At 42.4% G+C, this 26,346-nt stretch overlaps 1 protein-coding gene across 1 annotated transcript in view; it reads right to left on the bottom strand.

Moving 5' to 3' along the window:
* Positions 1-2,516: 2,516 nt before the first annotated feature.
* TNPO3 (transportin 3) overlaps positions 2,517-26,346 on the bottom strand; it is a 2,808,908-nt gene continuing 2,785,078 nt past the window's right edge. The window contains exon 22 of the mRNA XM_044088630.1: positions 2,517-3,379. The gene's annotated coding sequence lies outside the window, so the exon portion shown is untranslated. The remainder of the gene's footprint in view (positions 3,380-26,346) is intronic.

Raw genomic sequence — 26,346 nt, 5'->3', positions numbered from 1 at the left:
GAATACTCCCACAAGAGTGTAGAACCTATCTGTAAGTAGGTCCACTGGTGAGACCTAGCTTAGAAACAGTATTACCTTGCAATCATCATGAAATGTACTGTAAACAAAAGTAGAAATGAACCTCCTTGTTAGTAAACCGGCATCCTATCAAAGCAAAAATATCCTGTGCACAGCCTTACAGCATTTTGTCAGAACACTGTACAACTCATACACTAAGACCACTTGCATCATATAAACTATGAGCCCTTTCAAAATGCAGCCAAATCTATGGATAGACCACAAGACCACCACCTAACAACTCCGGCAAAGTATCGATGACTTCTCCTTCCGGTTTTCTATATCTACTGATAATACCAGTTACTTGATAAACTGAAATATCTCTCTGATCAATGACAAAGTTTCTGCAGAAAAGCCACGCTTTGCTGCTAACAATATTGCCTATCCCATGCCAATCTTTTTAATAGCCATAGCAAGGAATGCATTGTTTCAGTTTCCTAGGAATCTGCCATCGCACTATCACTGTATAAAGGTGGCACTTTTATCTGTTCAGCCACAGACATACTGCTGCTTCTCCACCCTCCCCTAGGCAAATTCCTGAATTCTTCTAGGGATGGTTTTCACTCCGGCCATAATGTCACCACTGCTCACTTAAATTTTACTAACTCTGCCTGAAGACAACTAAGTGGCACTTAAGTACTCACTCTCTTGATCTCCCAAAAAAATCTTTCATATTGTTTCACACTCCATTCTCCTATCTCAACAAACTGGTGTTTAGTAAACAGGCCAATGACCGGTTGATAAGCTCTGTCTCAGACAGACAGCAAGCTGTTTGATGGGTAAAAGCACTCACCTATGCTGCAGGCAGTGGTGTGGAATTCCAAAGGGTTCCATTCTTGGCCTCTTATTACACAACAGCCTTGTAAAAATACAGTCCCACTCTGCCCACAACACACAATATGAACACTGGTTATATCAGCAACAACTATAAATTTAGTTAATACACATCTGCAATTATTCTTCCAGAACAGTCAGATGTGGATATCCAACTCAGGCTTTATGTTCAGTAAAACCAAACTGATGCTCAAAAATTCATCTTTAAATCCAAACAATTAGCTGATCTCCATATCTACTCAAAAGACACAATACTATTCAAAGCTATAGATGAGGCCAAACTGCTGGAAGCTAAAGAATATCTTCAACCAACACAACTGAAATAGTAAGGAAAATAAATCAAAAGCTTGGTCTTGTACACAGAATTAAGATCATTTTTCAGTGACATGCATAGCAAGTATCCACTCCTTTCCTCCTTATCAGCCTTCACTACATCACTCCACATTTTATTCTACAGCACTAGTTATTGCTTCCACTTACCTTGCTAAACTGATGCCTCAGGACACTGATGTACAATGTGGGTTACTGGATTACACAGCCAGTAAACAGCTGCATAGACATTAAAAGTTAGGTTATGTGCTGAGGATGACCTTAATGTGTGTCTCAATATCACCAATGCTGTTTTTGTTCTGCTGAAACATGAAAGCTGGCACCACTACCACAATGAAGAAAAGAAAACACTGTCTGTATGATTTGATAAAACAGCCTAACACTGCATTTGGCTTCAATTGCGAGCACACAGTATGGGACAAGCAGTTTGTAACCAAGTGTGTTTATATGACTGACAAGAATATACAAGCATTTGGACTAAGTAATGGTATCAGTCTATGGGAAGCTGTACAATACACTGCATACCAAACTGGGAAAAGAGCGACCATGAAACCAAGCACATCCAAGAGGAGATCACTGCAATGTTTACCACTTAGGTGCCAGCTCTCCCTAAGTCAGTTTAACTCTTCAGTTTCCAGGCTGCAATTAGAGTAATGAGAATGTAAAGAATGGTGAAGCAGCCTCAAAAATGATCCTCAAACAGTAAGTGATGCATAAAAAAAGCTTTACAAACACTTCAGAGAGCACACAGTATCAGAAAACAAGACAATCTGTATCTTTTGAGGGACAATGTCACATAGCACAATTGACAGAATAAAGAATGCAATATGACAGACATCAATAAATATAACTTTCCTTCCATTTCAAAAAATGGATAGTGCTGACCATGCGCAAATGCCTTTTTCAAGAGTAATGTCACTAGTCTCAAAATGACTTGCATACAATCAGGCAGCATGAATTTGCAAACTGAGACATTAAAACCCATAACTAAAGTACGAATTTCATCAGCTGATTACATTAACACACTGTAATACTATGCCAGCCTATAGAGATGCCAATAAAATACTCAGATCAAGTATGGTTCAGTCTGTTGTTACAGTCAAACAAAATGTGGATTACTAAATATCTGTCTCGAACTTTGGCTTGGCACTGACCAAAGCTACAATGAAAATAAGTTAAAGGCACAGAAAGAAATTCCTGGAGTCTGACTATTCTTTTGTAATGTAAGTATTAAGACAATTAAAAGATGATTACAGCTGGACACATTTAATGAAGTAAAACAGGCTGCTAACAAATAAAGTTTATCATTTATATTTTATTGTTCACGAGATGGCTACAACACCAGACGGAACAGAGTGCGCTTTATTTTTGAATGTCTGCGCATTTTTTTAATGGTTGCAGCTGTGCTGATTTAAAACAGCCAGCCCTCTCACCTAAATGCAGTCCTTTTATCTGTCTTACCCCAAACAACAAACCCCCCCCAAGGCCATGCCCCTTCAGAAGGAATATGGTCCATGGTCTGTATTAGGCCGAACTGGATCAAATGACCTCAGTATAAAGTTTGTTTCTTGTAAGAGGGTGGTTAGGTGATGGAGGGCAATAGCTGGAAGGGGGCATGAGAAAATCCCTAATTTTGGGTCCCTAGAATTTTGCTCCTCAGGTAGACTCTCCAAATTGGCACATGCAATACTTTCTGCCAACACTCTGTTGATTAGATCAAAGACTCATGTCTTCCCTCTTTTGTTTTTGGTTAAAAAATTAAAAGACCTTCCCTGGGCATGTCTTCTGTAGTCTTTTTTCATATGTATTTCTTGAAACACATTTCATCCATCACCGAGCAAGTAAACAACTCTTCATGTCTCTGCTTACATATGTAGGAAACCAGCTTTCCCACAATGGTATGTGCTGTGCTGCAGCCATCTTTGTGCTGTGCCAGATTGCTCTTTTTTATCTTTTTTTATTTTTTACTGACAATCTCTCCTTTCCCTTCCCCTCCCCCATGCTCACACAAGTCAAAACTGCGGCTTTGCCAAATTAATCATCTGGCACTGTGAGCAGGGGCAGGCAGAATTTTTTTGTCTGTATCAGCCATGAGAGAGAATCCTATAGGAGTTCCCCTTCTGTTTTCATTGTGCATGGCAATTTTAATTTCAGAGTCCTGAAAGAGGAAGAAAAAACAAAGACAGTGAATCAAAAGTGCACACGGATAAATTCTAAAACTTAACATTTTCACAGCATTATTAACTAAAGCAAGCCGTAGTTTTAGCACTAAGTAAGGAACAATAAAATAGAAACATATTCTGGAGTTAAGTACTGAATAATTTGTATTAATAATCCAGGACATCGGTAAAAACAATCATGATGCAAAACTGAAGAGGATAATTAGGTTACAAAAAAATGCCACACGTTGCAGATTTCATTGTTAATCTACCATGTTAAGTATTACAAGATTCCATGCAGTCATTTTGGGGGGAATGATGCAGTGATCAATGCAAAATTTGCACACTGCTGTATCTGTGTCATTCTGGCACACATTCACTCTTCTTCACCACTGAGTAACTGATGCTGCCCTCCCAGGAAAAACTTAACATATTCTGAAGGTGTATGTTATAACTACATATGAACTTCACCATTTCTAGGCAGCAACACCTTCATCCAGACTGACGGCCTTTGCTGACACACTTAACCTTTCCCAGATGTTCAACTTGCTTCATAATGTGAGAATTATCAAAAAGGGGTTTAAACCTGCTAGATTCATAGGGAAGTGCCAATGGTTTTCATACTGGGAAATTGCTGATGCACGTAAACCGATATGCCCTCATAGAATCAGGCGATTTACAAATGGGTTTATTCTTCCACTCACATTTGACATTTTTTTTTCTTCTCAAAAGCTTCCATACTCATTAGCATGTGTCCTCTTATGTTGGCACATGCTATGACATCACACACTATGCTAGGACAGTGTGATGACCTGCTAAAGCCATCAGTTTGCCCAAACTAAAGAAAAAAAAATACACCTATGGTGCTTCTAACAATAGTTAACTACGTGCTTGACTGATGTACAAAGAACTTGAAAACAGTCTCTCAATGGATGGGTTGTGCAAGTATAGTGGGGGTGGAATGGTAATATGTGAACCACAGAGGGCAGCCGCTTTCACCGATTAACTGATTTGCTAACAATGTACCGGTTATATCTAACAAGACAACTCTGACAGGTTTACAGGCTAAGAGAAAGAACAAGACAGTCTCTATATGTAAATTTTTTTCCCCTAATTCTCTAGAGATAGCTGATAAAGGAGGAAGTTCTTTTCTACCTCTGGTAACTACCAAATGCTGAAGGTATAAAGAACTGTTGCTGAAGCTGTACTTCCCAAATAAGGGAAAATAAGCTTCGGCAAACAATTTCACACAAGAGATCAGAAAACAATTCAGATATCTCGAAGATCAATGTACATCCCTCTGGAAACCATGTCATGGGTTTCAAGTGCTCAACTACCCAACACTGGGGCTGACTGTTCACATGTCTGTATCATAGACTATAGCATTTTCATTAAGTAATAAGGAAATGATTCTGAACTGGATGAAACAGGAACAAAAGGAGTTGTTGGTTCTTTACCGGTACTTGAATCAAGAGAGATGCAATACCAGCTGCCTGCAAAATGGTTCAGAGGTGGCAGACGAATTTACCTACTCCGAAAAAACTGTCATCACACATTTTATGCAAGAATAATTTTCAGGACAAATGCAACCTGGCCTTACACTAACCACCTCTCCCCCTTACTTTGTGCTGAAGCAGTGACCAGACAGCAGAGCAAAAGAGCCAAAGAATGTACACTGATTAGGAGAGGACAACTGTATGCCAAAAACAAAAGGAAGAGAAATTTCTCCCAGAATCTCAGGCACAAGCTCCTTGGGTCACTAGATTTTGTACATGCAGTGAACTTGACATCTGCTGCATTCTTTACATATTTATTTATGAACAGGACTCCATTTTTCTTGCCATACTTTCTGCAAAAAAAAAGCCTGAACATGTCTACCTCTTCAGCTACAGTATTTTTATTAACTGTTGTGCAATGTCCAAAATCATCAGCTTTATGACTCTCTCCTAAAGAGAAAAAAAAAGTTCCATCTGTGACGTCTACTTTCATTCTTCCTCAACAGCTGGATTCGGACCAGATTCTTGAATCTGACTCTGCTGCCTCTTCCAGACTGTAGAATACCTGAACTCTTGAGTTTCTCCCCTTACCCACAATGCTCTATCAACATAACATACCTAAGAATTAGTTTGCTGCCCAAAGATTTATAGAGCAGTGGGAATTGAGAAAAGAATGGAAGCTATAGTGCAAAGGAACAGAGGTTCCTCCAAGCTCTTCAAATCTATCCAGGAGTAAAACAAGGAGGGGATTAGGTGGGTAGGAAGTTGAGGAAGAATGAAAATGGACAACACAGATGGAATCGTATGTTGAACAAATTAACTATCTGATTTTGTCATTTTCATTCATTCCTCAACAGCTGGGACAGAGTCACCAGCCACCTAAATCCTTGAAGGACTCTAAGGAAGGATATTCTGGAGAACAGCTGAGTCAAAGGCTGCTCTTCACCTAGAGACCAGATCCAACTGTAATGAGCGATAAACGTATGAGGATTAGCTCACATTGCAGCTGCATAAATATCATCCAATGCAGTTCTAGATAAAAAGGCTGATGAGGTCATCACAAACCTTGTGAAATGGGCTCTTGGAGGCTTTGGTAAAGGCAAACCCACTTTCTCATAAACAAAGATCATACTATCAATTAACCATTTGCCCAAAGTCACTTTAGATACGGGTTTGCCTAATTTTGAATGAGAAAAGGAAACTCAAAATTGTTCAGATGTTCTCAAATCTTTGGTTCTGTGAAATTAGAAATGTATAGAAATGTAACAGTCTGTGGACATCCAAAAGATGCATTTTCTTTGTTTGAAAAGTTAGGAAAGCAGACTGGAAGACTGAAGACCTGATTAATATTCGATTCAGACACCACCTTTGGTAAAAAGGAAGGACTGGTCTGTAATGAAACCCCATCATTGTGAAAATTTAAATAAAGAAGTTTAGAAGACCATGCTTGACTTTCAAACACTCTCCTGGCAGAAGTGATAGCAACTAGGAAAACAGTTTTCCAGGTCAAAATCTTCAGATCAAATTTAGCTGATGGTTCAAAGGGGTTGAGTCAAGGTCTGAAGAACAATATTTAAATCCCAAGGAGTAGGATCCTTTAAAGGAGGTCTAAATAGGTTGGTTCCTCTGAGGAAGGTTTTACAAAGCTTGGAGGAAGCTAAAGTAGAATTATCTACTCCTACATGAAAGTTGGAAATGGCTGCTAACTGTACTCTGATAGCCAAGAGACAGCACCCTCACTGAAAATTGTAGATAAAAAGTCAGGAACCTTGAAATCGATGCCGAAAAATGGACTAAAATCTTTCTATGTGCACAGAAAACAAATCTTTTTCATTTATTTTTGTAAACCTTTCTAGTGGAAGCTTTACTGGAAGATAACAGAATATGACTGACTGGTGAGGAGAGCCTGGGCTCTTTAGCAAACAACGAAAGCAGAGAAACCACGTGGTCAACTTGAGGCTTGAAAATATCCAGATGAGTCCTGTCTGTCTGATGACACAACAGGTCTGGAGTTGGATCCAGAATCCAGGGCAGATGTAGAAGATGAGGCCAAAGGAAGGGAAACCAGATCAAACCAGGCCAGTAAGTGGCAATGAGGATAACTGTGCTCTTCAATCAAGATGCTTTCTGGAGATATTTGGAATGGGGGTAACGGAGTAAAGCATAAAGGAGACCAGGGGGGCCAAGAGTGAAGTAGAGCATCCCTTGGTGACTCCCCCAGTGGGGGGGATCAGGCCAAAAGAACCTGCTGCACTTGTTGACGAAAGATGTGAAACGGTCACAGCATGGTTGGCCCTATCAAAAGAAAATCTCCGCTATGTTGATATTGAGACCACTTGTGAGCCATCAGAATGAACCTGCTTAAACTTGTCTGCAATCACGTTGGGCTTCCCCAGGATATGCTTTGCTATCAGAAAGCGACTGGAGGAGATCGTGCATTGCCATACTCTCATAGCTTCTCAACAAAGAGGGCAAGACCTGGTTCCCCCTTGTTTGTTGATGTACCAGACCACTGACACATATTGTCCATCTGAATCGTGATAGTCCCAGTTGGGAGTGTGTCTTGAAAGGCCAGCAACCCTAGAACAGGTCTCATTTCTAGGACACTAATACACATGTTGGACTCTTCGGGAGGATCATGTGCCTTGGACTGTCCTTCCTACGGAATGCCCCACCCCCACCTTACCTGACAGGCGGCTGTGGTTACTGTGGCCTTGGGTTGGGGGGGGGGGAGAAGAAAGGGACGGATTTCTTGTATTTGACTGGAGTGAATCCACCAGAGAAGATAATTCTTGCAAGCTAGAGTTATTTTGACCAATCTGGATAATGGGCGTTGGAGAACAGACCACTGAGTTGCAAGTATCCACTTGAGGATTCTCATATACAATTTGGCCAGTGGTACAAGACTGATTATCGCTGACATGGATCCCAAGGCTTTGAGCAACAGATGCGATGGAAGAGAAGCCTTGTGAATAATCTTTTGACTGGGAATTGAATGGTTTGAATCAGACACAGAGGGAGATGAGCTATTTGACTGGCTGTATTGAAATGAGCACTGATGAAGTCCAAAGTTTAAGTCGGACTAAGTTGAGATCTGTTGTAACTGACATATATCCCCAGTTGAGAACACAGCTGGAGTAAGTAGTCCCTTGTTTGAATTAGCTGATGTCTGGTTGAAGCAATCAGGAGCCAGTCGTCCAGGTATGGAAACACTTGGAATCCCAGCAGTCTCAGGTGAGCTGCTAGGACTGCCATGCACTTGGTGAACAGCCCAGGGGCTGTGGTGACACCAAATGGTAGTGCTCTGAACTGGTAATGACAGACTCCCAGCCAGAAGTGTAGATATCTTCTGGATCATCTGTTTATTTTGATGCGATAGTACGCACCCTGAAGATCTACTAAGCACATCCAGTCATCCTTGTGCAGAAACAGCAGAATGGACTGAACGGAGACCATCCAGAACTTTGTGCACTGAGCAGATTGACTAAATTTGTTGAAATCCAAAATTGGTCTCAATTTCCATCTGTTTTGGCACTAAAAAGATTCCTAAATAAGTTGCAGACTCTCACTGGTCTAGGTAGACTTCTTGGATGACTTTTTTTCTAGCAGCTTTTGTACTACTAGTGCTGTTACTTCCCTCTGACCAGGTGAAACATTGGGAATTTTCTTTGAAACTGATGGAGGGGATGGGAAAATATGATATGATATACCTCTGGATATTATCCTCTACGTCAATGAATCTTTTGTAATATTTAGCCAGGCTCTCTGGTGCATGGATAGACGACCCCCGATGGCCTCCTGAGGAGCACTGACAGGATCGGTCTGAGAAGGAATCTCCAGTTCCCTGATTATGTGGACCACCTCTGCCACAGGGGCGGCATCTTCCTTGTGAGTTCCCCCCTCTGCCTTTGGAGGAACTCTCTCCCCATGTATCTTCAAAGGGACCCTGGGATTTCTTGAAACACATTCTTCTACCACCTCATTAGTTTCTAGAAAAATATGTTGAGGAGTAGAAAAATGTACACCCATAGCAAACAGGGTTTTCCATTCCTGTTCACACCTAGAGTATGTCCTTCACTTTGGGGCTAAACAAGAAGGTTCCGTCAAAGGGTGCATTGACAAAAGAAGATTTGAAGGGTTGCACAAAATCACACAAGCACATTCAGACATATCTTTTAATGGAAATGCCTGTACCTGCTGCCCTTGAGATACTTTCAGCAGCAAGAAATATTAGCCTCATGGACGAACTGGAAATAGACCGAGGACGGGGGGCAACTGTGAGGAAATGGTATCCCCTTCCTCAGAAGATATGGACAGAGAGAGAGAGATTTGGGAAGCTCCTTGATCAAATCTCTTTGAAGTCTAATAAAGTGTATCAAATAATTTAGCAATCCAACAGCAAAAGTCACTGAAGCATAGACACACTTCTAAAATTTGTCCAGGTCCCCAGACTCCCTGTCAGGGGGACGGACTGAGGAACTGTGTTTCATTAGTTCCTTTTTCGTGGCTGCCACAACAACCATGGCATCAAGGGGTACTCCTTTACTCCAGTCTTTGGGTGGCGCATGGATCTTGTCAGGTATCTTAAATACTGGCTCAACTGTGTCTGGTTCCTTCCACAACCACAGAGAGACTAAATCTATAAGCTCATCAGTAGGCAGAGTCACCCAGGAGGTACACAGGTCACACCCAAAATCCTCCAAATACATTGATTCCTCTTGGGAAGGATTATCGGGGGACAAATCACTCCTTGGTTTGAGGAGCTCTGAGATATTTCCAAAGGTGACATCATCAGATGGTGATCTGGGGGACCCTTTCCCCTCATCAAAATCAGTGTCTTCAGTTACAGATTCTTGGGAGAAGTCTAAATGCCTCCTTTTGCACCTTGTCTTTCGAGGAATCCCTCAGTGAGATGCTCCACGGAGGTATCAAAAGAGTCTGGTTGCTGGTTCTGTGTGGCTGTCCCTGTGGAATGGATGAAAGAGACTCTGGATGCAAATTCAATGAGACAGGGAAGTCTGATCCAAAGAAGACAGGGTTGTCTGAACTCCAGGTATAGAGAAAACTCTCTCCACTACCTCAAAAGCAGAGCACCTAGGGGAAGGAGAAATAGACAGATCCGAGAAAGAAGCTCCCTAATTGTTAGCTCCTGCTCCCTCAAGGAGGAAGCTGGAACCAATCTATATAACACCGATGCTCCAAGGGGAAGAAACAGCTGACAATTTCAGAGACAACCCCTTGGCTTTCAGATCTGACAGCTCCAAAATGGAAGGACAGATCAAAGGAGGAGAGACAATAGGTGGTATGGTTCTAAATGGCCTCTCTGGACCAGATGGGTTTGGAGCAGAGAGGACTCCCATCTGAATTTATGTCCTAAGAAATTTCCTCATATTCCTATCCATATTTGCTTCGGATAGGTTCCTGGAAGACCAAACAGAGGAAGAGACTCAAATGTTATCTAGGGCACTGCTCTAGAAATGGCGAGGGGAGTCTGGCTGCTATGAGCTCTGAGATCAGAGTTGAAAAAATGATTTGAGGGATCTTTCAGATCTTAACTTCTAATCCAATACAGATGGATCAGATTTTTTGAAAGTTTAGCTGGTGGCTCTGTTGCTGGAGCTGAAGATGACATAAAAGCAGACAGGCAATTGTGATTTGCAGATCTTCTGCAAGAATCGTTGGTACTGGAATCGTTCTTATCTTGTTTCCTGGAGGTCTGAGCCCCAACAGCCATTGAGGACTGTTTAGAGGGAATCAGATCCCTAAGAATCAACTTGTTTTTCCTGTCTGTTAGTGCACAGGAGTTAAAACCCTTGCATATGTCAAAATCAACATCTAGGTGTTTAGGGCCTAAACAATATATACACTGAATGTGGGCATCTGAATTAGGGATTTTATGCCAGCATGCCACACATTTCTTGAAGCTGGACAGCTTGTCTGACATGACCAATTTAAACCAAGTAAAAGGAAAGAGCAATAGGCAAAAGCAATAATCCCTCCAGCTGATCCAGACATGGCCCCAGCTGAAACTGCCTCACTTTTAACTCATTCTTTAAAAACAGTACAGTCAAGCTCACTGCCAACTTCCCACTAATCAACCCACTGCCCCCAGACCCATCTGGTACAACAAGACCAAACTTCTCTCTTGTACCCAACACCTACCTCTACCATAAAGAAACTCCTGCTTAAATGTAAACCTGGATCAAACGCTCCAGATAACTTACCACCAGAATTCCTCCAAAGATCAGCAGATGCTGTAGCCTATCCCATTAGTATACTACTAAGCAGATTCATTCAAGAGTCCTTCATTCCCATCATCTGGAAAAAGGCGTTTATTCTCCCTCTCCACAAAGGTGGAAATAGTAATGATATATCTAACTTCCATCCAACTGCCATCCTCTCTCCCATCTCAAAAATTTTGGAAAAATGCATCCATAACCAACTAGTTAATTACCTACTATGCCACAACCTCCTCAAACCAACACAACATAGGTTTAGGCCTAGTCATAGTACCACCCCACTGCTCTTATACCTTTCTTGCACACAGTCAACCATACTTGACACTCAGGATACCTTGCCTTCTCACTATTAATTGACCTTTCAAGGCATTTGATACAGTCTCCCAACCAAACTCTCCAATTCAGGCATATCTCTCCCTACCCTAGCCTGGTTTTCCAACTACCTTACAGATGGACAGCAAACAACCAGATGGTACCAATCCCTCTCTCCTTTTCTCAACGTCAACACTGGAGTCCCACAAGGGTCCATACTAGGTCCACTGATATTCAGCATTTTCATTAATGATTTCCATACCAAAATACCCCATGCTAATGTCTTCCAATATGCTGATGACTCCACCATCATCTGCATGGTCAACTCTACTTCAGAACTACTTACACTCGCCCAAAATGCCATCGCCTCCACTAAAACATGGATGTATAATAACTGTTTAGCCCTAAATGCTAATAAAACCAAGCTTATGTTGGTCACCCCCAAAAACAACATCCCTAACCAAAAATGAATTTACCATCATCTCCCTCAACAACACTTGCCTCAAAGTAGTCCCGTATACCAAACTTCTAGCGGTCATCAGACGAATATCTAACTTTCGACCAGCATATTAACACAATCATCAAAAAACAAAACATCATAAATTAGGCATCCTGTACAGGCACAAACACTTCCGCACCTATGCAGCAAGACTATCCCTTGCCTTTTCCTTTTTGCTTCCATCCTTGCTCTATGGTGCACCTCTCCTTACTAATACACAATCCTCTCTTAAATCCAAACTGGACTCGTGCTACAATAAAATCGCAAAATTTGTAACCAGTGCTAAATACTCCTCTCACCACTGCGTATCACTCCAACATCTAAACTGGCTAGAACTTCCCCAACATCTAACATGCCTGCAACTAACCACAGCTCATAAGCGAATCTATAAGCCTTTTAGCTGTCCTGCCCTCTTCTCTCTGTTCACCATGTATAAAACAAACAGACCTCTGTGATCAGTCAGATGCTCCTTAATGTAGCAAAACCTATGCTTTCCACCAGTCAGATGCGTTCCCATATTGATATAGAAAAACTATGGAATGCTCTCCCTTCTTCAATTAGGTCTACTAGCAACTCTCAATGTTTTAAGACTTTGTTGAAACCCACCTATTCTCCCATTGGCTATGTACATGTACCAGCAGTGACTACATAGCAGTAGTTTTAAGGCTATACCTTACTTTCAGAATCTTTAATCTGCTGCTCTACATACCTCCCAACCGTCCCGAATAATTCAGTTTTTACCGAGTTTTGGAGTCCAAATACTGGGGTGCCACAATTGCCGAGTGGCACCCCTCTAGACTTTTACCAGCTTTAGTTTTCATTTTATTTTTCAATTTTCCCCCGTTTCTTATCTTGAGCTGACGTCATCACTTGCGCGATGACGTCAGCTCCGTCAGGGCTTTCAGCCTGTCGGAATTGAGCTCAAGGGTTCATTTCCGGCTTTCCCTGTGATCTGTGAGCGATTTATTCAAACGAGCGCTGAGCGCTGCCGGTTTGTCGTAATGTTTTTTAGAAACAGTTTCTTCAGCCCTTTTCTCAAACAAGCGCGCTTTGTGCTGGTTTCTTCATAATTCAAAGTGCCATGCCTGGGTTTGGTGTTCAGAAACATTTTGGAAGGAATGGATTTTGCAGGTAGGAAAGGATTATTTCTGGCAGAAGTGTGTGTGCGCGCGCGCGTATGTGTGTGTGTATTTAAAGGGAGAGAGATTACAGATATAGTGTTATCTGGGTTGGGCAGATAGAGCCAGAGAGGTTCCATGGAAAAGAAGGTCTAGAAAAAAAAAATTACAATGCATGCAAAGAAAAATATGGTTTCTAATATTACAACATATCCATGCATGATGCACATAGGTTAAGATAAAAGCAACACAATAAAACCCAAAATACTTTAGTAATATATGTTCAGTGATGATGAACTGCTTTATTATAACGATTAAACTACACAAACTGAAGTAAATTTCAAGGCAAAGTGTTACCATGATACGTTGATATGTGCCGGCATAACTAAATTTAACTTTAGATTCAATGATTTTTGTCAGCACTAAGGGTATGCCAAATTAAAGGCGTTAAGTAATTGGGGAGCACAAAGTGATAGACAAAAGTTAACAAGGCAAACGAGTCTGTGGCAGGAGTGTTAACTGGGTTTTGAGTGACTAATGTCTCATTATAATACATCTGTTTTGTAAAATATTATAGTCCTAGGGGGTCTGCTAACAGTGTAGAATAGGTATGGGTAAGGAAAGGCAGTAAAGCAAAAACTGATTTAATTGTGAATGGATGTAGAGAGATTGAGTGTAAAGGGATGTGAGAAGTATAGAGAGATAAAAATTAACTATAGTACGTAAATTTATAAGTTACATTTTCAATAGATTGCCTCTATCACAATGATTATTTATGAGTAAAGGGATAACTGTGGCTGTGTGGAACTAGAATATACAAAAGCTGCCACTATAGTCACATATGTTTATCCATCTTCCTAGTAGAGCCCTGTCCAGCCAGCCATTGTTTCCAAGGATGCAATTAGTTGGCCAGATCATTAGCTAAATGAACAGGTTCTAAATCCTATGTAGCAAATATCTAGGAATCTTTAAAAAGTTGAAGAAAAAAGCACTGACAGCAAACTTAATAAATCATACATGGCCAGCACAGGCACCAAACTAAATGATATCCATTAAGTTTCGGAGCTTTGCCCAGGTTTTTTGTGCTAAGAGGTTGAGAGCTGTTCTGAGAAATGAATTCACTAAATGATAGCCCTTAGGTTTCAGTCTTCCTATTTTTCAGGAAGCTGCTGATTTAGCATAGTGGTGTGTTGCTCTGACTGTAGTGCATAGTGTTCTGGGTTCAAGACTTGCCAGTGAAATGCATGGTGGTAACATAACATTTTATTCTTGCAATTTTGCAAAATTATACAAGCAATGTTTAAAATATGTCCCTGGTTTTTGACCTTTTGCCCCCCCCCCCCAAAAAAATGAAATTGAAAATAAGTGCGAGAAGCTGTGCAAGACACTTACGGCTTACACTACTGTCGTGCTATTTACAGTGTGGGTGTGGAAGTAAACTTTTATGATGGAAATGTTCTGAATTTAGCAGTGTTGTCATTATTGGTTCATGCATTTTGTTTCATTGACTACAGTACAGCCTACTGGAAAAATGTTCAAACAATAAATTTAAAATGTGCTCTAAAAAGTGTGTTGCATTATACAAGTTCACAAGGTCAAGGAATATAATTTACTAAAGTCAGGAAGGTGTACTGCCAATCTATTTATAGTGTGGGTGTGGAAGTAGACTTTTTTGATGGAAATATTCTGAATTGGGCAGTTTTGTCATTATTGGTTCATGCATTTTGTTTCATTGCCTACAGTACATTCTACTGGAAAAATGTTCAAACAATAAATTTAAAATGCGCTCTAACAAATGTGTTGTATTATACAAGTTCACAAGGTCAAGGAATATAATTTAAAGTTAGGAAGGTGTATCAAAGAAAAGACCACATGTATATTTCTTGTTCTGTGTGCAAGGGGCCAATGATTTGAAAACAGCCCAAAGGTAATCTTTATCCACCACTGGCCAGATGCATTTTCTTTGGATGTGGTGTGGGTTTCAATGCTGTTTCAATGAATGCGAGTTTCAAGGGCAGAAATGTTTTAATGGCCAGGTGTGTTTTCATTGTGAGACAGTATTGATTTGTTTACCAAATGTCTATTACTGTTTGTGCATTGTTGTGCTGTAAAATGTAAAAATAAAATCCAAATCATTGTAGAAGTAAAGCAGTATGCACGCATTAGTGTTTATTTTATTTATTTATTTTATTTTACATTTGTTAACTGGGGGTGTCTGACTGAGCCGAAAAGGCCCTTTTTCAGCAGAGGCCTATGGAGAAAAGCTCCACAAAGAAAAATTACAGACACGTTTAGTTTTTAGACATGATCAGTATACACACAAATTACAGGAGACGTGTTTTTACAGTGGTATGCGGCACATAAATAGTTACAGTGGAGAGAACTAAACAAAAAAATATTAATTTTAAAAATAAAGGTAATTAATAGATTTGTGGTGTACAGCTGAAATTTGGAACATAGGTAGAATACATACATAGTACACAGGTACAGTACATACATTGCAGATTAGCCAGTGTTTGTGAGTAAGATTGAAAACTATTATCAAGTGCTCTAGATTTTGTATGTATATGTTATCCGCTTTCACTAGCCTGGGGAGCAATCATAGCACTGCCAACTTTCCTTGAGATGTTTCCTGATGAGGTCTTTAAAGGAGGCTTTGGATGATGTGTTTAGAATGCTTGTAGGGACAGAGTACCATTTTTTTAGCCACTGAACTACTATATAGTGCATCTCCAAAGCTATTGTAGCTGTTGGTGACTTCTAGTAGTAGTTTACTTGATGATCTAAGAGGCCTTTTGGCTGAGTGATGTTGTACTAGGTTTTTGAGGGCAGGACACTTACTGGGGAGGTAATAGATAGAATGACAGAGGCGGAGCTGACTGCAGGTTAGGAGGTTGGGCAGTTCAAGCCAGTGGAGCTGTCTCAAAGCAGTACAGTGGTGAGTTCTATATGAGCAATTTGCAGCAAAGTGGGCAATTCTGTTATAGCAGGCTTCCATTTTGCTTAGTTCAGTTTTGTTGAGATTAGTCAGAATGGGAGATGCATAGAGTAGGGTGGATAGAAGTCGGGAGCAAGCAATGGCTGATCTTGTGTTGTTGGTAAGAAATGGTTTGATACGGTAGAGCGACCCCAGTTTGGCATGTACTTTTTTAATAGTTGAGATGACTATCAAATTTTAGGTGGGAGTCTATGGTTATTCCCAATAGCTTAGCCTGTGCCACTGGAGCAATTGGAGTAGCATTAGTGGAGTAGTTAGTAAATTGACTGTTAGTGTTTTGTTAGAACTGGTTATAATCATAAGCTGAGTTTTCTTTGGATTGAGGATAAGTTGGGCTTTGGTAAGGTAGTTTTCAACATCGGAGAATGCTAGTTGAGTTGTTTGCAGGAGGATGGGAATGTTTTTTGCAGCACATATTAAGGTAGTGTCATCTGCATACTGAATTATAGATGCATGCTGTGTGGAGGTATGGAGGTCATTTGTGAAGACTGTGAATAGTAGTGGTCCTAAGACAGAACCCTGTGGGACTTCTATAGTTATGGGCAGCTGAGGAGAGAGAGAATTTTCCCATTTCACAGCTTGGTACCAGTCACTTAAGTAGCTTTGGAACCAAGTAAGAGTGGAATTTGATAGATGATATTGGTTTAGTTTGTTTAGCAGGATTTGGTGTGAGACTGTGTCAAATGCATTGGACATATCCAAAAAAAGAGCTGACTCTTGTAGGCCTTAATTTCTGAGACAGTTTACTGTGTCTGTGAAGCAGAGGAGGGCTGTAGTGGTACTATGGGCAGGTCTGAAACCATGCTGAGTAGGTGACAGGATGTTGCTGTCTAGGAGATAGTTTAGCATCTGGGTATGGATGCATTTTTCTAGGATTTTGGCCTATTATTATGGTAAATGGGGTGAAATAGACAGGTAATGGGACATTGGAATGGCTGCAGGGGGACTCTAGTGCCATATTTTAGTTGTCTGTTCTTCAGTTTGCGTTTAAAAGTTGGTGTCCCACAATTCCATCTGAGTTGGTGGGGTTACATAATTATGTATGCAAATTAGATGTTAATCAGCGTGCAGATTTGTACCTATTTTTCATGGGCCTTGTCCAGGTTTTTGATGTTTCCAGGTTGAGAGGTATGCTGCTCTATATCTTTCCCACTCAGCTGCAAAACTTCAATACTGTTTTGTTCACACATTCATTATCCCATGTCATCAACTGTATTCTTGTTTGGCTTGCATACTTAATACTAGTTATACAGATGTTAGATTTCATCTATTTTATTATATTACCTATTATGTAATGTGTTCTGTAACATTACTGCTTGATTTCTATATTTTGATTCTGTAGCTTTATCATATTTGTTTTTGGAGCTCTTCTCTCTGGGCCTTTACTGAAAATGAGCTCGCTCTGGCCCAGTAGACCTCCTGATAAACAAATGCAAATAAATAAATACATACATAATAAATAAAATAAATTAAAAGGAAGAAAAATATATTTTTTTTATGGAAAAGGGGGAGGAAAAATAGGAAAAGGTTACCAATGACGGTAAGCAGAGTACAATAAGCAAAGAGAAAGTACAACCAGCTATGGTATGAAGGGAACTCAAAGAGTTCGAAAAAAGGAAGACCAATGTTTGTAACAAAGGACTAAACATAAATAAAGGGTAATGAGGAAAAAAAAAGGTAGTTAAATAACGTTAAACTTATTAACAGGCGAAAGCTAGCTGAAAGGTTACCTCAAAGCTTGAGAGCTCACAATCTTAGTCTGTTTGCAATGGTGGCAAACGAGACCTGAGGTATGTTAGGTTGGTGGGGCATTGTGGGTAAAAGGAGGATCTCGAGAGTTTAAGTATTCTACGACCTGGCAGATGAATCGGATCCAAGGATCAGATCCAAACCCAACTGTTGTGGAATGAATGAAAACATCATCAGATTAAATATTTTAGAAGGAAAAATGTGAGTGAAATCTGATGCCCACAATAACAATCAGTAACAATATTTGAAGGAGAAATTGTTAATGAAAATCTAAGTAATACGAAATCTAAAATTCGAAATATTCAAGGGAAAAAAAAATATATATATATATATTTTTTTTTGCTAAGGCCATAGATCAACAGGCCTAGAACTAAATAAACAACAAGCAAAGGACAGTAGGCAGCAAAAATTAACTAAGTCAGAGGTACACATGCTGCTCAAAGCTGCATGTCTGGGTATTATTGCTGAAAAGGATCAGGCCAGGGAACTGATGCCGGCATTGGCTAACTTTCAATTTTGCAACTTCATCCTGCTTAAGCATATATAAAATTACACTTATTTTTGCAGCACTGACATCTTATGACAGAAGCATCATTAGCTTTTCAGCTGTGTGCACACAAACACATACACTCTCAATACAGAAATAGAACAGTTTTGTAACTAAGCTTACCATAACAGTACATGATCAAATAGAGTTGTTCAGTGGTCAGGGCACACGAAACGTGCCCTTAAGCCTTGGAAGCTGGCCGGTTGTCATATCATAGGCAGGATATAACTGATACAGTTTAGGTTACTTTAACAGAGATATAATAATGAACATCATGGCTTTTGTGAGGCCCCAAGTGTATATCAACTGCATCTTTAAGTCCCTCTACATGCTAGCAGTCTAAGGACTGTGTCTACTGGTTACAGCATGGTGCCATCACAAGCTTGTTCAAATAATTTAGGGTCTTAAGCAGCCCTGCTACCTTGGATGCAGGCACCTTCTTTATGATTTACAGTTACAATTACACATGCGTAAATAGGATTTGCTCTGTCAGGATATAATTCCCATCTCATACCTGTGAGAAAGGATAAAAGGCAAAATTCTCATTAATTCTTTAATTCTACAGGAAGATATCCAATCCCTGGAGGATGTTAGTCAATTTAGGGTGGGTGATAGCACAGATGAATGCCACATCCTTGAAACTTAGATCATGTCTGGAAATGGTATTAAACTGACCAGCTGCCTTGTCCAGTTAAATTTAGAAAATTTCATTCCAAAGAGGAAAAAAGAATGGCTCCTACACATATTTTATATTCTATAAAGGTACTTGTGTGTAGATAATAAATATGAAGTTGTTGTACAAAACTGATCTATGTGAAGGCATTATGCAGTGGGTAACTCTTGAGATTTCTTCTTTTAGGATCTCCAGTTCACACCACCTATGGAAATCAAGGTCCAGTATTAAGAGCTGTGTTTGCCTACTGCCAGTGCAAGTCATGTGCCTGGCAAAGGACAGCATATTCAGCTCATGCTATCTCCAGTCTGAGCTCCATGTAGTGAATGTGAACACCTAAATGACAAAAACAATGTGAAATTATATACCTGCCAACTTACAGTAAAATTCTATCAGTAAAGCAGAATGGAGAGGACACTGGCATAAGGCAGGAGGGAAATAAGCACCTGTTGCACAGGGTCTTCTCACAGAATAAATGATAATGATGAATAAGAAGTTATGTACCTACCATAACGTTCCATGTTAGTTGTCTTCTTCTCGCCTTCTTTCTTGCTGGATGGGTTCGGAGCCGATCCTCGGCTCCGACTCGGCCAATACTAAAGCTCGAGAGCTAATTCCACCGGCTCGAGGCTCCCCTATATCCCACAATGCTAGGTGGTAACTACTCAGATCTCGTTTGATAGCTAAACCAAGCAGTTCTGGTCTCCACAGTATGGAGAAAAAGAACCCACCTCTATATAAACCTGAATGTAAGCTACCACAAACATAAAAGGGGGAATAGAGGTGGTAGAACATGTGGGAAGGAAAACTCCAAAGGAAGATCCCAAAATTTCCTATCGGTCTGTCCAGGCTAGGGGGAAGGAGGGTGGGACGCAAGAAAGAAGGCGAGAAGAAGACAACTAACATGGAACGTTATGGTAGGTACATAACTTCTTAATGTTAAGTTGTCAATCTCGCCTTCATTCTTGCTGGATGGGACCGCGTCCCTAGCACCTTATTCCGGGTGGCCTATCGGAACAGACTCTTGAGAACAGTGGAACCAAAGTTGGCACGGTTTCTTGAGGCCACATCCAATTTGTAATGTAAAATGAAGGTATGAGGAGAAGGCCAAGTGGCTGCTGCACAAATGGAATCTATTGGCAGCCTGTCCTGAAAAGCTACAGATGTAGCTAATGCCCTAGTTGAATGAGCTCTAGGTCTTGAAGGCAGTTTTTGATGTCTAATTTCATAGATGAAGGTAATTATAGAGGTAAGCCATCTTGAAAGGGACACTTTAGTAACTGGAAGGCCCAATTTCCCTTCCGCATAAGACAGGAAAAGCTGATCAGATTTCCTGAACTGTTTAGTCCTGTCTAAATAATATCTAAGTTGGCGGTGAACATCTAGAAAATGTAACTTTTGTTCCGACCTGTTGGAATAGTCAGGGAAGAAGACGGGGAGATCAATCGTTTGGTTCAGGTTTGTCTCAGAGGAAACCTTAGGTAAGAAGGATGGATTAGTCCGTAGGGACACCCTATCTTTGTGGAAAACTAAGTAAGGAGGACAACTGCACAGAGCATGAAGTTCAGATACCCTTCTAGCTGAAGTTATGGCTACTAGAAAAAGTGTTTTCCATGAGAGCAACTTAAGAGGGCATGAAGCCGCTGGTTCGAAGGGGGGGGGAGAATCAAGGATGCCAGAACCAAATTCAAGTCCCATTGAGGTGGGGGATCTTTGATTGGGGGCTTGAGCAGAAAAACACCTCTTAAAAAGGCTTTGCAGAGCTTATGGGACATGATACTGGAGTCTGAGACACCTACATGAAAATTAGATATAGCAGCTAGTTGTACTCTAATGGTAGATGAAGAAGAGCCTAAATGAAAGAGCTCTGCCAGAAAGTCTAGGATAGACTGGATACGTGCAGTGAAGGAGTCTATATTTTTTGATGCTGCCCAGAAGGAAAAACGTTTCCACTTACTATTATAAATCTTCCTGGTAGAATATTTGTGAGAGGCTATTAGGATGTTTCTGACAGAATGAGAGATTAAGGGAAGCCTGGCTAGGGTAGGAACTGGAGAAACCACGCTGTGAGAGAATGAAGGGAGTGGTGCAGCTGGCCCGACTGGTGGGTCAACAGATCTGGCACCGGGTCCAGATGCCAAGGCTGCTCCAACAGGTAATGACGGAGGAACGGAAACCATATCTGTCGAGGCCAGTAAGGGGCAATGAGGATCATTGTAACTCTCAAGGCGACAGCTTTCTGAATTAATTGAGATATCAGTGGAAAAGGGAAGAAAGCATACAGAAGTCCCCGGGGCCAATTGTGGACTAGAGCGTCTCTGGTGGGATGGCCTGGTAACGGGAAGAGATTGAAGAAGTCGTGACACTTGCTGTTTTGGGGAGTAGCAAAAAGATCGCAGCAAGGCTGGCCCCATCTTTAGAAGACTTCTTCCAGCACTGATTTCTTTAGAGACCACTCGTGGGGCATGAGAATGGCCCTGCTCAACTTGTCCGCAATCACGTTGGACTTCCCGGGAATGTGAGTTGCTATCAGAAAACGCTGAGAAGAAATCGCCCACTGCCAAAGTCTGAGTGCCTCTCGACATAAGGGGTAGGATCTGGTTCCGCTCTGTTTGTTGATGTACCACACTACGGACATGTTGCCCGTCTGAATTGCAATAGTCCCTGTGGGAAGACAGTCCTGAAGGGCTTGCAACGCTAAAAGCACTGCTCTCATCTATAAGACATTTATGTGCAAGTGGCACTCGAAAGGTTGCCACGTGCCCTGGACTGTCCTGCCCTGATAATGCCCCCCCCACCCGATCAGGGAGGCGTCCGTTGTCACCGTGGTGACTGGGGGGGAGGAATGAAAGGTCTGCCCTGGAGAACTTGAGGTGATGTGATCCACCAGGACAGGTGATTCTTGCATGATTGAGTTATTAGTATGATGTGAGACATCGGGAGCTGTTGGAAGGACCATTGAGTAAACAGCATCCATTGGAGTATCCTCATGTGGAAACGAGCTAAGGGGAGAAGGGTGATAGTAGCTGCCATGAGTCCTAATACCTTCAAGACTACCCTGGCTTTGACCTTGTTGCATTGTAATAGAAGGTAAACTAGTCTGCGGATATCTAACACTCTTTGCTCTGTAAGTCTGGCGGAAAGATTGAGTGCGTCTAAGGTGGCGCCTATAAAGGTAATAGATTGACAAGGCGACAAGGCAGATTTTTCGAAATTTATTGAAATGCCTAGAGCTTGGCAAGTTTGGATGGTGAAGTCTCTGGATAGAAGCAGTTGATGTCTGGTGGTGGCGGTAAGGAGCCAGTTTAAATATGGAAACACCTGGAATCCTTGACGTCTCAAGTGAGCCGCAACCACTGCCATGCATTTGGTAAACACTCGGGGGGCTGTAGTGAGACCAAAGGGCAGGGCTCTGAACTGGTAGTGACTGGCTCCCAGCCTGAAGCGGAGAAACCTCCTGGAGCGTCTGTGCATTTTGATATGGTAGTACGCATCCTGAAGGTCTATCGAGCACATCCAATTGTCCTGACCCAAGAAGGGTAGAATGGACTGTAGCGTGACCATCCGGAATTTTGTTTTTTTGATATAATTGTTTAACTTGCTGAGATCCAGTATAGGTCTCCAGTCCCCTGTTTTTTTTGGTACCAAAAAGAATTTGGAGTAGATTCCGGATCCTTGCTGGTCTGCTGGGACTGGTTGGATAGCTCTTTTTGACAGCAGCTTTGATATTTTCTAGTGTTGCTTGTTCCCTTAGACTGGGTGGAACGTCTGGAAGGGATCCTTTGGGTTGGGATAGGATGTGAATAAAGGGAATTTTGTAACCCTCGGATATGATTGACTGTACCCATTTGTCTTGGGTGAGGGAAAGCCAGGCTTTTGGGTACAGTGATAATCTTCCCCCGACTGCTTCCGAAGGTGGACAGCCGGGCAGCTCCTCAGGGATGCTGAAAGGGCTTATCAGAGAAAGTTTCTCTGCTACCCTGGTTTTGTGGACCTCCTCTGCCCCTAGGGCGGCGTCTATTGTTATTCCCCCCTCTGCCTCTAGAGGGGAATCGACCGTGTGCATCAGATGAGACTCCCTGAGGTTTGCGGAACCACATTCCCCCCCCCTGACCTTTTGGCTAAGGCCTGGAAGGGGTAGAAAAACGGACTCCCACGGCAGAGAGAGTCTTACCTTCCACCTCGCACCTAGTCAATGTATCCTTCACCTGAGGACCAAACAAAGTTGAGCCATCAAAGGGGAAATTGGTGAAGGACGCCTTGAAAGGGTCCGCAAAATTGCAAAGTCGCATCCAGGCGTGACGTCGTAAAGCTACACCTGTACCTGCAGCCCTACTCGCCCCATCAGCAGCATATGAGATAAGCCGCATGGAGGAGTTAACAATCAAATTCAGGGTTGCCAACTGGGAGTTCATTTTGTCTTGGAACCCCTCAGCTGTTGGATCCTGTATAGCCACACCCATATCCTTGAGCAAATCTCTCTGGAGACGGGTGAAGTGACACAAGTAGTTCAGCGACCGCATTGAAAAGGACGCTGATGAAAACATCCGCTTACCGTACCTGTCCATGGTCCTAGACTCCTTATTAGGGGGATGGACAGGTACCGAAGGATCGGCTAACTCCTTCTTAGTGGCTGCGGCCACCACCATGGCATCAACAGAGACACCTTTAGATAGAAACTCTTTCTCCTTAGGGGCAGTAATAAATTTTGATGGCCTCCTTGGGGTAGGTTCCACTGAATCAGGGGCCGTCCAAGCCTTCCTTGCCACCACTTCCATAAGGGGGTCAAAGGGAGGGGACACCCAGGAGGTGGAAGGGCGAGAGCCAAATGCCTCAAGGTAAACTGACTCATCCTCTGAAGGGTTAAGGGCGGGCCAGTTCCCCCTCTGTTTCAGGATTTCAAGGATGTCAGCAAAGGAGACATCCTCAGAGGGGGACTGAGGGGAACCTTCAGATTCCTCCAAGTCAGTGTCAGAGGTGATAGACTCAGGGGAGTCAATGTGCTTCCTCTTGCACTGTCTCTTCTGAGGGGGTTCTCCTACCGGATCAGGAGAGGCCTCGGAAGAGGAGGAAATTCCCAATGGGGAAACTTGAGGAGCTGGCTCTCTGCGGTCTGATACAAGGGGATGGGTAGAAATCACCGCAGGCACTGAAGAGGGAGGAGCTGACGGAGCTGGCTGTGGGGTAGACACTGGGTCTAGCACGCTCCGCATGACCTCGAAGGCACCCCTATCAGGCAAGGCTGGAAGTCCCCGCTCCAAGGAGACAAGGACCCCCCCCAGCACCGACAGGGACGGCTCCAAGGCCGATGTCGGAGCCGAACTCACCAGCGCCGACGTTTTGAGAGGGAGAACGGGGTCGGACAAGGGTCCGATGCCACTCGCCCCCTCGGAGCCGATGAGGGAAGCTCGGCGCCGAGATCCCTCCAATGAGGAAATCGGAGTAGACGACGGAGCCAAAAGGGAAGGTATCGGCTCCGAAGCACCGACAGCCATGGCTCCCATGAGCCCCGGCTCCGAGCTCAAAGGAGTCGGAGGAGAAATAAAATCAGGGATGGAAATAGCCGCTGACTGCTGAGTAGGGCTATGCAGCATTTGGGCCAGTGCCTCGGACTTGAGAAGTCTACTCACCACCCTTTGTAAATCATGGTCGGACAGCCTGGAGGACCGAGAGGAATGAGACCTATGGCTCCGCTCCGACAGAAGAGGGGATCCCGGAGCCGAATGGAGCCGATGGAAGGGGACCTAGACCTCTTCTTTGAAGGTGGCTCCAATAAGCCTATCGGAGCCAACTGAGTCTTGTCAACCTCGGCTCCAGCCGGAGCCGAGGTAATGGTATGAGATTTGGAAACATCGGCTCCGGCCGGAGCCGATGTCAAGGTCGTTTTAATGCTTCCAGGGGACGGCTCTGAAACTGGAGCCGACGGTCTGGAAGTCTTAGAAGGCTTCCCCGACGCAGACTGGGTCGGGGGCATTCAGGCTTTAACAAGCCACGTAGAATCAACTTATTTTTGCGTTCCTGCAGGACTCTTGGGCTAAAAGCATGGCACACAGCACGAGTCCTGCAGGTGCAAAGGTCCCAGGCAATATACACAAGAAGTGTGACCGCCTGTCAGAGACATTTTCTGACAGCACGAATCACACTTCTTGAAGCCTGAGACCTTGGAGTCTTTAGACATCCTAAACAGCTGAGTGAAGAAAAACACAAACACAACACACAGACACACCCTTAACCAAAATAAAAATCCAGTCACACTGAAGGACTAGGGAAAGGAGAGAGAGAGGGCCAAAGGCCTAAAGTTAAGAAGGGAATAAAAAGGGAATTCTAACACAAGAGGGGACCCGACAAACTAATGGAATACTTTAAATAAAAACTAAACTAAATGGAAAAAATTAGGGGTTGAAATTGAAGTTTCTGAACAAGAAAACTTACTAACCTGCCAGAGCCAGTAGAAGAAGCACCTCGTCAGCTAAGCGGCAAACGAGATCTGGGTAGTTACCGCCTAGCATTGTGGGATATAGGGGAGCCTCGAGCCGGTGGAATTAGCTCTCGAGCTTTAGTATTGGCCGAGTCGGAGCCGAGGATCGGCTCCGAACCCATCCAGCAAGAATGAAAGCGAGATTGACAACTTAACATTGTCTGTTATATCCGACCTTGAAAACCCTCTACAGTGGGAAACTACTTGGAGGAATCCCAAGCAGTAAAAAAATTCTAATTCCCGAGACCAGAACTGATGAAAGGCCTAAAGGCCGCAGAAAAGAGTCCTTTATGAAGTTGTCAGAGGTTTCTTATTTTTTTTCATTAATAAATTTCTCCTTCTGAAAAGTTATTAACTGTTATGGTTGGCATCAGATGACACTTACAGTTTTCCTTCTAAAACTCCTTAACTCCAGAAAGTGTGGCTCAGCAAAATACTTGGTAAAAGTGTGAAATGACAACCGGGAAGCAATGAGGCAATTAACTTTAACATAACACAAATGTGAAATGTGCAATGGAAACAGATATGTCCATGATCAACTAGCCTTTAACACCATTTTCCAATGCATACTTCACTTCTCACTGTCAGAGGACAATGAAGCTGCCAATCCACTGGGATAGGCTATACTAATATCCAGACAGCCTTTCCTTAACAGACACAAAAGGAATAAACTGCTGATCTGCCTTTCTTAAACTCTTGCACCCTTTTCAAGTAGGACCTGAACTGTGTATAACGTGATTTCAAGAGGTATGAAAGGCATTTTCCAATGAATGGCTTTCTTTTCACTGGCAAGAAAGAGAGAATGCAGTTAGCAGTCCACCTGGATAGGGTTTGCTTAGCCCCAACCAGTCTCTTCT

Source organism: Protopterus annectens, chromosome 11.part0, assembly GCF_019279795.1.
Source record: "Protopterus annectens isolate FY-2018-M chromosome 11.part0, PAN1.0, whole genome shotgun sequence".
NCBI classification, from domain to species: domain Eukaryota; kingdom Metazoa; phylum Chordata; order Ceratodontiformes; family Protopteridae; genus Protopterus; species Protopterus annectens.
The sequence above is the reverse complement of the archived record's forward strand: the minus strand, read 5'-3'. Positions and strand labels throughout refer to the sequence as shown.